The sequence below is a fragment of the Muscardinus avellanarius genome, assembly GCF_963383645.1.
Source record: "Muscardinus avellanarius genome assembly, chromosome: 13".
NCBI lineage: Eukaryota > Metazoa > Chordata > Mammalia > Rodentia > Gliridae > Muscardinus > Muscardinus avellanarius.
In genome coordinates, this window is record NC_137799.1 from 28,362,474 (window position 1) to 28,376,241 (window position 13,768).

Genomic DNA, 13,768 nt, shown 5'->3' on the forward strand with positions numbered 1-13,768 from the left:
TCCTTTACAATTCTACCAACAGTATATATGGGTTTCCCCTTTTCCACATCCTTGTCAGCATTTTTTTTCTTTTTAAAATAATAACCATTCATGCTGGGCGTGGTGGTGCACGCTTGTAATCCCCGCGCTTGGGAGGCAGAGACAGGAGGATCGCGCAGGTTCGAAGCCAGCCGCGCGCGCTGGCTTAGGAGACCCTGTTTCCAAATAAAAATGTAAAAATAGGTCTGGGAGTGTAGTGCGGAGGTAGAAGGGCTTCCAGGAACCCCAGTACCACCAAATAATAATAATAATAATAATAATAATAATAATAATAACCATTCTAACTGGGGTGAAGTGACATCTCATGGTTGTTTAGGCTTGCATTTCTCTGATGATTAGTGATGCTGAGCATTTTGTCACACAACTGGTGTGTGTGTGTGTGTGTGTGTGTGTGTGTATGTGTGTGTGTGTGTGTGTGCGTGCATGTGTGTGTGTGTGTGTGTGTGTGTGTGTGTGTGTGTTTTGCGGTACTGGGGATGGAACCCCAGTACCAGGGACACTACACTTCCAAGCTACATCCCCAGCTCTAATTTTCAGTCTCTATATGTTTGAAACAGGGTCTCTCTGAGTTGCGAAGGGCCTCGCTAATTAGCTGATACTGTCTGTGAACCATGATCCTCCGGTCTCCGCCTCCAGGAGGCGGGAATTACAAGAATGTGCCACCATGCCAGGCCTTAATTGTTGGCTTTTTAAAATATCTTCTTTTGAGAAATATATATTAAGATCATTTCTTCTAAAATGTCTTTTCGAAAAATTTGTGTATCAAAAAAGTTGAAAACACGTAGTTGAAATAAATTTCAGAGTTGATGTTATTAAATCTTAAAATACCAGTTAAATGCTAGTGGTTTAGGTAAAACTCTTAGCTCCCTCTGCAAGGACATGGTTCTGGTTCAAGATGCACGTTGACATTCACTGGGCAGCTTAATCTGCAACATCAGCTGCTCAGATTTACAGTGTCTTTGATATCTTCAAGTACTTTGGGCGGGTGCTTGCTTTGTATACCAATCCTGGTAATTTCCCCAAAGCAGAAGGAATTTGTTCCAAGGATTCTGAGAACTTTTCAACCCAAATCCCCTACTGAAAACTGCCAGCAACTTTCCAATGGCAATTTCAACCAAGAAAAAAGAAATTTTGTCTTATCCAGGCACCAGCATCATGCCTCAAAACTCGTCTGTATTCTGATCACATGTCCTGAAACCAGATGTTTCCTTTTATAAGAGATAAATTAGAGAGAAGAGTGGAAGCTGTTCTGACGATTGCATTGCTTACAAATAGTGGCTTGTGTAGAGGGGAAAATCTTTGATATGCAATTGAGTTCTCTAGTTTTGCTCAGTGTTTTTAAGAACCCTCTTATTGAAAGATAACACTATCTCAGGAGCTGTTAACCTCTCACAACATTTTTATTAGCCAAGCCGTCAATGTTCTAAGATCCTGTATAAGAATTGACAATGGATGAGACCAGAGGATCGCAGGTACAAGGTCAGCCTCAGCAACTTAGTGAGATTCTGTTTCAAAGTAAACAATAAAAAAGGCCGGGGTGTAGCTCAGAAGTAGAATGCTCCTGGGTTTAATTACAATACCACCAAAAAAAAAAAAAAAAAAGACAATGACATTTTCTGAGATGAATATACCTATATGATTCTTTGGGCTTGAACTCAAATTCAGTTTTGGCCTATAAAAATTGCTGGAGGCACACACACCATAGTCTTTCAGTACTTGGGAGGCTGGGACAGGAGAATTGCACATTTGAGGCCAGCCTTGGCAACTTAATGAGATTTCCAGCAACTTAGCAAGACTCTGTTTCAAAATAAAAAAGAAAGAAAAAAAATGAAAAAAGGCTGGGGGTATTGGAAGCCTAGCTTGCAGGTAGAATGTCCCTGGGATCAATCCCCAGTATCAAAAATAAAAAAATAAAAAAAAGAATAAAAATCTGGTGTAGTGGCGCACGCTTGTAATCCCAACATTTGGGAGGCTGAGACAGGAGAATCACAGTTCTCAGATAGCCTCAGCTACTTAGGCCCCTTGCAACTCAGTGAGACCTTGTTTCAAAATAAAGAATAAAAAAAATAAAAAATAGGGCTGGGCATATAACTCAGAGGTAGAATGGCCCTGGGTTCAGTTCCATTCCCAGTACTGAAAAAAAAAAAGAGTAAGCTGTGGTATTGACTGCTAATAATTAAATATGTTAAATTTAGAAATATGAACATACATAATAATTTATATTAACTTATACGCCAAAGGGATATATAAATATGATATGTACATATTATACAGTGTATGTATAAACATATATACGTAGAAATGTATATATATATATATATATATATATGCATTTTGAAAGCCAGTTGGTGTTCATCAGTTGTTGAAAAACCCAGTTAGCCATGCTGGCGCACGCCTGCAATTCTAATACTTGGGAGACTGAGACAGGAGAATTGCAGGTTTGAGGCCAGCCTTAGCAACTTTGCAAGGCCTTCAGCAACCTAGAAAGCCCCTGTTTCAAAAAGGAAAATAAAATAGGGCTGGGATATGGCTCGAGGTAGAGAGCTCCTACCTTCAATTTCCAGGACCCCGCCCCCCCAAACAAACAAATGTATAATAAAAAAATAGAAAAAAGCAACCCTGTCTTTTGTTCTGGCAAAGTAGTCCCATTCGTTCAAAAGATCTCACACTGACTTTATTTTTTTTCCAGAATCAGGAAAATGTGAGAATTGTCTGCTTTTCATAATTTGCATCTTTTGTATATATGTGCCTTCATAAAAAATGAAAGATGTTCCAAAATTAAGCACATTTTATTTCCTTCAGCACACAGGGTGGCAGTGACACCGGCAGAGAGAGCGTGTGATGTTTATTCTCAGACACGTGGGTCCGACGTTGAGGGCGGGTGCGTGGGGCAGAGGGCAGAGGCAGCGCAGTCAGACCCTCCTGCACAAGCCCGGGGCAGCCCTGGCACTCACCACCTGGCTCCACGCCCCAGCTCTGCACTCTCGGCCTGAATCTTCTTTTCATCTGCTGAAAATGTAGGGCAGGGACACCTGGAGTTTGATTATTTAAATTGGTTGGACTGTGCTTGCCCCTAAACCCGGTGTGATTTCTCAGATCTCTGTTAGGTCTTTTGTAGGCTTCCTATAAGATGTGTGGAGATGAAGGATTGCGGCTCTGGGCCCGGGCTCAAATCCTGACGCTGTCATTTGCAAACCACGAGAAGCGCCAAGCAATCTCTGTGTGCCTCCGGTTTTCATTTGTGGAATGGGGTTAATAACAGTACCTACTTCATCAGAGTTATTTTTTTGTAAATATAAAATTACTCATGAGGATGTATAAAGTCCCTCACTGATTATCAATGTTGTACTGAAGAGAGGCCGCAAACTCTAGCGATTCAGGCAAGATCTCGGGGCCAGTCCACACCTGGATCCGGACATTCTGACCTCAGGCAAGTTCCTTTCATTTCCTATGACCTTACTTTTCTCATTTGTAAAATAAGATTATGAGTTCTTCCTTCGCAGGACCTGAGCAAGAAATGAGACAAGGTAATATATTTAAAGTTCTTAGAGCCAGGTGTGGTGGTGCCTGCCTGTACTCCCAGTACTTGAAAGGCTGAGACAGGATCTTGGGTTTGAGGCCAAGCCCAGCAACTTAGTGAGGTCCTCAGAAACGTAGACCTTGTTTCAAAATAAATAAATAAAATAGGCTGAGGGTCTAGCTTAGAGGTAGATGCCCTTGGATTCAGTCCCCAAAACAACAACAGAAAAGTTCTTAGACCACTGGCGGGCATTTAATTTGTCATTATTTTGCTTGTGTTTATTTTTCATGTTATATATTTAACTAATTAGTTAATTAATTTGTGTACTGAGGTACTGGGGAGAGAACCCAGAAGCATTCTATCTCTGAGCAACACTCCCAGCCCTATTTTTTTTTTTTTTTTGTATTCTTTATTTTGAAACAGGGTCTCACTGAGTTGCAAAAGGCCTCACTAAGTAGCTGAGGCTGGCTGCAAACCTGCGCGATCCTCCTGTCTCAGCCTCCCAAATGCCGGGATTACAAGTGTGCGCCACCATGCCCGGCCGTCATATATATTTTCTATCTAGCCTAGATGCTCATCAAGAGGCAACGGAATACACAAATGGATGCATCAATGCAGCTTAATTCAAGGAACTGCAGTGTAGAAATTGGCTAACCGGCATCTTGAGTTTGCTGAATACACATGGACGTGTATACATCTTAATGGCTTTAGCTAAATCCTGGATGCTTAGATCCTGGTCTCAGCTCGTTTTCCCATCTGCGCTGGGGTGGTACCAAGGATGAAGGGAAGAGTTCAAGGACAGGAGTCCATGGTGGCCTCAGGAAGCAACTCTTCGTTTCCCCATCGTGATGCTAAGGACTCATCATAAAATCCCAAAGTATGGAACTCCAAGAAAGAAACACAAAGTATAGACCCAAACCAGTTCCTCTCCACTCCCTTCTGTGCGACTATTTCTAGTGGAGAGAATCAAGGCTGTCATCTGAGTGCTGGGGCCAGGAGTGGGAAAAGTCCCCGGTTAACCTGGAGATGGATCTCCCCGCTGCCTGGGTGGCGGCAGCAGTTCCGCCCCTTCATAAACATCAAGACACAAAATAATGGAATGTTTAGTCTGAGTAATACATTAAGGAAATCAATTAGGCCCACATGCAACTTTCTAAGATTTTAATTACAGTACTTAGGGTACCACACTAGAGCAGTTTGTCAGGAACATAATTTGTTAATGAATAACAACTGACACAGTGAATTAGTTGGGATTGTAATTAGCTCTTGCTAGCCACCCATTGGAACCCTGATCAAAAGCCAGTCAGAGAAAGAGGGGGAAATCAGCTGTAAATGATAACCTCGACAGCTCGGGCTGGGCTGCCTCCTCCATGCCAGCGTATCCAGAGGGGCCTGGTTAGGCCCGGGTACACGGGCCAAGTCAAGTGTGGTCTTCCAGGGGGCAGGATCGGAAGCACCTAGGAGCTTATTTATTCATTTATTTATTTTTTATTTTTGGTGGTACTGGGGGTAGAACCCAGGGGCTTTTCTACCTCCAGGCTATACTCCCAGACCTATTTTATACTTTATTTAGAAACAGGGTCTCACTAAGTTGCTGAGAGCCTCACTAAGTAGCTGAGGCTGGCTTCGAACCTGTGCGATCCTCCTGTCTCAGCCTCCCAAGCGCGGGGATTACAAGCGTGCGCACCAGGCCTGGCAAGGAGCTTATTTAAAATGCAGAAGCCCTGGCTCCGCCCCAACTTGCTAACTCAGGATCTGCATTTCAAGATGCCCAGGTGATTCAGAAGTGCATCAGCGTTTGAGAAGCATCGATAGTGGCTCAGAATCAAACAGACCTACTCACTGGAGAGGTGCCCGTGGGCAGTCGTAAGTTGCTTTGGGCCTCAGTATTATTCTCTGTGACTTCCACCTACTAATATCTACAACAGAGGGTCATTGTCATGACGAACAACAGCACATGTATGTGCCCCCACACAGCAGGTGAAGTGGGCATGGTGGTATAGGGGAAACTCAGCAAAGCTTCCTGAGGGCTGGGCCTGGCTGCACAGTATCAGCATTTCTCTGACCTGGCTCCCCACGGGATGTTCCTGAAAATCTCTGGGCACCTTCCATCTTTAACATTCCTATCCTGCACTGAGTAGGACTAGGAAAGAAAAGATAATACATTGCAAATTAGTAAGGAAAGTGACTATATATATGTGTGTGTGTGTATATGTATATATATATATATATATATATATATATATATATATATAGTACTGGGGATTAAATCAGGAGCAATCCACTTCTTTTATTCCCCTTTCCAAGGGTTGCTTAAATGACTGGGGCCATTTTGAATGTATTGGAGGGGACTTGGCCATGTTCAATCAGTTTATTTTACCTCCTGATCAACAACATGATGCAGTCCATTGTTGTCACTTCACATTAAGATGTCTGGAGTACTCAGCATTTGATCTGGGGTCAAAGGTGGTCTTTTCAGTGGCTCAGCATGCCCCCCCCCCCCGTAGCATTTGTGGGGTGCTGTTTCACATAGGTTCTTCCTTGCACTGCAATGATAACATCTCACCGTCGGGTTTGGAGAATGAAAGAGACAGTGTGGGAAACAAGAGTCATCTATATTCTTTGTTTCCTTACAAGGGCTTTGCAAAGAGGAGCAGCAAGCACTTACCTAGCTATTAATAAATCCTGAACTTTATTTCCCATTTGGTCACTGCCTATTAAACAGGATGCTATATTGGAGGTGTCAGTTGATGTAGCAACACACATCCTAAAGATTTTAGGTCATCTGAAGAAATTACAGAGAAGGAAACTTAAAACCCACAGCTCACGAAACACCCAGTCATATCAAAGATACAATAGGAGGAAGAGTAGAGATTTAGGTCAGATCGACTGGCATTTCTTTGGAGAGATTTGTGGCTATACTATGAGTCTTCCTTTTCCATCCAAGGAAGAGGTACATAAAGGAGGTAGGCTTCCTCATCATATTATTAGTGTGACCTCATAGAGAGCACCTGTGGGACACACAGGCCTGTTGTCTGACCTACATCCACCTCTGCCCCTGCTCTACCCATGATATCACAGGAAAAGAATTATTCCTGCTTGGGGATTGGCCTTTGCTCCCAGTTTTGTCTGGACAAAGACAAAATTTTATCTGGAAATCCGACCTAAAGCCATTTGGTATCTTATCTAGCAGAGTTCCTATGGGTGGGGGAGGTGAGGGAGAAGTGACCTCAATAGAGAACAAGGCAAAATTGTGCTCCTGGATTCTGGTGGTCAGGAGCGAGAGTAAAGCTGAACCAGTGGACTTTTACCTAGGTCAAGGGCATGGCCTATGGGAGCCCACGAGTGAGCTGCTCTAGAGAGCATCTTTAACATCTTCTAATCCCAGAGGCCCAATCTGCTGAGAGACCCAGCCAGGCACTTTCTGTTCTTCGTACCTTCTTTCTTGTTGCCTGTGCCTACCTATCTGGCCTTGCCTATCCCAACCTTGAGGGGATCTGTTGGTGTTATGTTTAAATATAGCATATTTTCTGAAGAGCTATTAATGTTCAGAGTTGATATAAATAGGTCATAAGGACTGTAGTCTCATCAGTAGATGAATCCATTATGATGGATTTACTGAGTGGTGACCTAGGCTGGGGGATGTGGTTGGAGAAGGTGGGTCCCTGGATGCATGGTTTTAAGGGCTATACTTTTATCTTTGAATCTTGCTTGTTTGCTCTCTTGTTTCTGATTCCATGACGTGAGGACAGAGCCTTGTCTCTACCTCTCTCTGCTTTTGGCCACTATACCCTGAGCTTCAGAGGTCCCAGCTTCACATGGATTGAACTCTGAAATCTCCAAAATTGTGAGCAAATAAATCTTCATTTTTCTAAGTTGTGTGGTCATTTGCTTTGGATTATGGCAATAGGAGTGTTGACAGAGACAGCCAATGAGAGGAGTGGTTAGGCTGAGGAAGCTACTGTACTCCCTCCTCCCTGTGCTAGTCTCACTCTCCCAATTAGGCCTCGACAGGAAAAAGAGAAAGACTTCATTTCAAATGACTTGGCATCTCTATTATTTTACAAACTGGACTTATCGGTTACTGAATTTATAGTTTGCAGCATTAAGTGGCTATTGGAATTTTGATTTTAAAAAATGATCAGAAAATCATGGGATTGCCTGAGTTTTCATACCACTGAATGTGTTTCAAAGTTGTCCATCAGAACTGGTTGTTGAAAAAATACCAATGGTGTCTAGAAGCACCATATCAAGTGTCTACTGGTACTAGCATCTTAATGTATTCATTATTATTACTGAACCAATATTCCTTTTTTAATTTGAAGTATGTTTTACTTATTTTTATTGGTGCATTGTAGTCATACAATAAAAGTATAAAATTGTAGCCATACAATAAAAGTATAAAAAGAAAAAAAAAAGAACTGGTTGTTGGAGAATTTTTCTGTATGTCTCTGAGTGACCTGAGGACAAGGAGTATCTTGTGCATTGCTAAATACACAACATCAAATTCAGTTACTCCTCCCTTCCTCGTCACAGCATAATCTACAAGCCTTCACTGGGCATGTGTCCAGCTGCTCCCCATCAGCCTTATCAGGAGAGCCCCTTGAAAAAATCCACGACCCTTTTTTTGCTGCAAGCCTCATTCCTGAGTTTGTCTCTTCCATTCTCAAAACACTCTGATATTTTAAATTGTAGTGAAAAGAGGAAGAAGATGACTTCCCAAGGTTGGGTGGGTTGACTGGAAAAAAATAAGATGAGTCCTGATACATCCTATGAAACTTTGTCCATAAAAGCCAAGCCGTCCTGTTTCTGACATTCCCACCTCATCCGATGGCACTGTTTTTTTTTTTGAAGAATAGAATTTTGATTATTCAGACCCTGGGAAGAAGAGTGAAACGGCCTGGGTCTAGAGATAAGGAGCAACTCACTCCTGGCCAGCTGCTCACCTGGCCATCGAATGAATGTTGGTTTAAATGAAAACATCCTAGGTTTGTGGCTACCAAACAGAATAACTTATTTTAAGCTGCATTTTTTTCCCTTTCTTTAATGCCTTTTGTGAAGCATGCTGTCTGTTTTCATCTCACTGTATGCTGCCCCCGCCCTCCCCGCCCAGCCTCTGCCTCTCCACCTGGCTCCTCTGACTCTGGGTTCTTCCTCCGTCCTTCCCATGAGCAGGATGCTGCACCGAGGCAGAGTGGAAGGGTGGTTTCCAGGATGGGGAAAGGGGGAAGTGGGAGTTGCTGTTCAGTAAGTATAAGGTTTTGGTTATGCAAGATGAATGCTTTCTAGATGTGCTGTACAACGCTGTGCCTGCAGGTGGAAATACCATATTGTACACGTAAAAATTTGTTAAGAGCTGAGTCTGGTAGCACACACATATAATCCTAGTACTTGGGAGGCTGAGACAGGAGGATTGCAGATTTGAGGGCAGCCTCAGTAACTTAGTGAGATTCTCAGCAGCCTAGTGAGATCCTGTTTCCAAACAAGAAATAAAATAGGTTTGGAGGTATATGGGGGTGTAGCTCAGAGGTAGAATGCCCTTGGGTTTGATCCCCAGTAACACCTACACACACACACACACACACACACACACACACACACACACACACGAGAAAGAGAGAGAGTAGATCTTATACTGAATGTTGTTTCTTCAATAAACAACAAAAGTTGCATGTAGGTGTGCCAGGTGAATGCCTTGCACATGCTAGACATGCAATAGTTCTTTTTCTTCCTTTTTTTTTTGTACTAGGGATGGAACCCAGGGGCATTGTACCTCTGAACTACACCCCTAGCCCTATTTTTTTTAGTCTTTATTTTTTTGAAATAGGGACTTACTGAATTGCGAAGGGCCTCGCTAAGTAGCTGAGGTTGTCCCTGAACCCCCATCCTCCAGTCTCCGCCTCCTGGATGCTGGGGTTACAAGCATGTACCACCTAGACTGGCGTTCTTCCTTTGATTTTATATTCTCTGGACTCTAAGCGCCTTCACCCATTCTCTTCTAAAGCAGCAGAGTTAGGAACACCTGCTTTGTATCATTTGTGTGTATCTCTTAATTGTTATAGTACAATGAGAAAAAGTGGCATAGATCTTAATTCTTAATATTTGGTTTTAAGATCTGCTTCTAGTCCGGTATGCTGGCGCATGCCTGTAATCCCAGTACTGGGGAGGCTGAGACAGAAGTATCACAGATTCAAGGCCGCCTCAGCAACTTAGTGAGACCCTGTTTCAAAATAAAGAATAAAAAGGGCTGGGAGCCAGGCGTGGTGGCTCACGCTTGTAATCCTAGCATTCAGGAGGCTAAGACCAGAGGATAGTGGTTCGTGGACAGCCTCAGCTACTTAGTAAAGCACTCTGCAACGTACTGAGACCCTATTTCAAAATAAAGAATAAAAATAGGGCAGGGGTGTAGCTCGGAGGTCAAATGGGTTCCATCCGCAGGCCCTAAAAAAAAAAAAAGGCTGGGGGTATAGCTCAAAGGTAGAACACCCCAGGGTGCAGTCCCTAGTTACACACACACACACACACACACACACACACACACACACGCACTGATATGCTCTCAACATTCAATAGTGATGTAGTCTTGAGTTGCTCAAAAATTTTTTTTCTTAGAACAGTTTTTATTTTTCCTGTGGTGCTGGGGATTAAATCCAGGGGAATTCTACCTCTGAGCAACATCCCCAGCCCTATTTTCTTTTTTTTTTTAATTTTGAAACAGGTCTCTCTAAGTTGCTGACAGCATTGCTAAGTTGCTGAGGCTAGCTTTGAACCTGCTAGAATAGTTTTACGTTCACAGAAAAATCGAGAAGATGCAGAGATTTCCTTTCTGCCTCCTCTCCTTCACACACACACCGCTTCCCCGTTATCAACATCCCTGACCACTGTGGGGCACGTGTTACAATGAAGAAGCTACATCCACAGTCCATAGTTTCTACTACAATCCTCTTGATGATGTATATTATACGGGTTTAAACAAATGCTTGACTTGTGTCTACTTTTAAGGTGTCATGTGGACTAGAGATGCTTCTTCTTTACAATGAGGTTAAGTTAGGAAAATAACTTTCTGGTTCTATGCATAGATTAAATGTAACAATACCAATGAAACTTTCCCCCATGGTGCTGGATACCTGACAGGGCTTGGAGTCTTGCTGTGAGATCAGGCCCGACTCCAAATACCAGGACAAGTGGGGATTCATAGCCCAGGAGCAGGGCAAAGGGGTGGGTGGATGGAAAACTTCTAAGGAAATGGAGATGGTAAGGGTAGGAGGATTCTTACTAAACTGTGTTGGAAAAAAATAACCCATCTCTCCTTTGCTCTCATGAAACAGCAATCAACACAGATGACTTCTGTGGTCCAGATGTGTGGGGATTTTTCCCCATCCTCAAGCATTTGATCAGTTCAACAGTGGGCAGCAGCTAGGTGCCCTCCCATTAGACTCAATTCCAACACTATCGACCTGGAGAGGGTGCCGGGTCCCAGGTTGAGGACTATCTCCAGGGCTGCCCTTGGCACTTTGCACGCCAATTTACAAGCCCCAGGATTCTTCACCAAGCACCTATAAATGGAGGTTTACATAACCTTCACCTCAGGGTTGATTACTTTGCCAGAACAGCTCACAGAACTGAGGAAAACCCTTATGGCGACTGGCTTATTTGAAAGGGTGTTACAAAGGAAGCAGATGGATAGAGACTGGCATGGGCTGAGTTCTGGGGCCAGGGTCGCTGAAGTTCCCGCACCCTCCAGCACACGGCCCTCTGGAACCCCATCATTTCCAGCTATCTGAATCGTGTCCTTTTGAGGTTTTATGGAGGCTTCATTACATAGGTATGCTTGACTCATTCCTTGGCCTTTGGTAAGAAACTTAACCTTCAGCGCCCTCGCTCCTCCGGGAAGGTTGAGAGTGGGGTGGAAAGTTCCAGCCCTCTCACGCTGCCCTGCTGTCGCTGACCAGTCTCCATCCTGAGAGTGCCAGGAGCTGCCAGTCTATTCATTAGCACACCAAGAGATGCCACAGTGAAGAGCCCATGGGTTTTCAGAGTCATGTGCTAGGAAATGGGAACAAAGATGAAATATTTATTTCATAACGCCACTCTGGCCTAACAGGCTTCATACCGATGGCCGGCTAAGGGCTCATATATAAAAGGTGGAGGTGGGGGGGAAGATGGTCAGATATCAAGGGTGGCCAACTATCAAGGAAGGGGGTGCTCATTCAACCAACTCCGCAGGTGTGTGTGTGTGTGTGTGTGTGTGTGTGTGTGTGTGTGTGTGAATGATGTGTGCATTTGGGCATTCTACTTCCAAGCTACACTCCTAGCCCTTATTTATTTATTTATTTATTTATTTATTTAAGGTACTGGGGATGGAACCCAGGGACATTCTACCTCTGAGCTACACCCCCAGTTCCATTTTTAACTATTTTGAAACAGGGTCTCACAGAGTTACAAAGAGTCTCACTAAATAACAGATGCTGTCCCCCCCGCAAACCATGATCCTCCTGTCTCTGCCTCCTAAATGCTGGGATTACAAGTGTGTACCACCACGCCCAGCTTTTATTTTTTATTTGGAAACACAGTCTTGCTAAGTTGCTGATACCTTGTCAAGTTGTTGAGGCTGGCTTCATACCCATGATCCTCGTGTCTCAGCCTCTTAAATACTGAGATTACAGGTGGGTGCCACCACACCAAGCCAATTATCAAGATTCTTGCTAAAACTGGCCTAGGTAGGCCAAAGATAGGCAAGCAGTCAAAGTCAAAACCTAGTTAAGAGTGCTTAAACCGAGCGTGGTGGCACACACTTGTAATCTCAGCATTCAGGAGGCTGAGACCTGGAGGATCGCGGTTCGAGGACAGCCTCAGCTACTTAGTGAGGCCCTCTGCAACTCAGTGAGACCCAGTTTCAAAATAAAGAAAAAAAATAGGGCAGGGGGTGTAGCTCGGAGATCAAATGCCCCTGGGTTTCATCCCCAGAACCTGCAAAAAACAAACAAACAAACAAACAAACAGAGTGCTTCAGAGAATCCGAACTCAAGTTTGGTCAAGGAGAGACTCCTCTTCACCTCTCTCTTATCTCACAGGAAATAGTCTTCAAAGAGGCCTGGACAGAGGCTTGTGACTTGGTGAATTGATATATCCTTGTCACTTGGGTTCTATTTGTTAATTCTCAGATTCCCAGACTTATTGGCTCATCACCAATAAAAAAATTACTTAGCACTGCCCTGGGTGCTTTCACTACCCCCAAATTTTTATTCAACACTCCCAATTTCACATAAGGCTACTACTGCTCCCCTGAGTTGGTCCAGCATACACTCTGGGGGCAGTATGCTGGCAGACTTTAGTAATCTGTGTCAGATGCCTATGACGGCACATTTCCCCCCAGTTACCTTGGTGGATGTATTATTTTCATGTGGCTGCTATAATAAATGACTGCAAACAAGATGGTTTAAAACTATAGTAATGTAAGCCAGGCCTGGTGGTGGCAGCGCACGCTTGTAATCCCAGCGTTCGGAGGCTGAGACCAGAGGATCTTCACAACTCAGTGAGACCCTCTTTCAAAAAACAACAACAACAAAAAGACTAAAAAATAGGACTGGGTGTGTAGCTCGGAGGTAGAATGGCTTCCATCCCAGTACTGCAAAACAAACAAGCAAACAAACAAACAAAAAACAACCAAAAAACTATAGCAATGTAGCTGGGCATGGTGGCACAGGCCAGCAATTCCAGTACTTGGGGGGCTGAGACAGGAGGATTGCAGATTTGAAGCCAGCCTCAGCAATTAGTGAGATCCTCAGGAACTTAGTGAGACCCTGTTTCAAATTAAAATAAAATAGGGCTGGAGGTGTAGTTCAGAGGTAGGTTCAATTCCCAGTCCCTTTCTTGTTCCCCCACACTCCCCCACATTGTAGAAATGTATTCTCTCATAGTCCTGTGGTCCAGAGGTCTGAAGTACACATCTGGCTGAAGTCAAGGTATTTGGGGGCCAGTTTGGTTGCACCCTCCTCTTGGAGACTCTGGGAGGGCCTGTGGCTGGCCTGTTCCAGCTCCCTGGGCTCTGTGGCCACAGCTGTCTAATTTCTGCCTTGGTTTCCCATCTTCAGCCTCCTCCTGCCCCATCTCTAAAATCTCCCTCTTCCACCCTTACTAGAATACCCATGATTGCAATTGCAGTCCACCTAATAATTCAGGATAATCTGCTTATCTCAAAATTCTTAA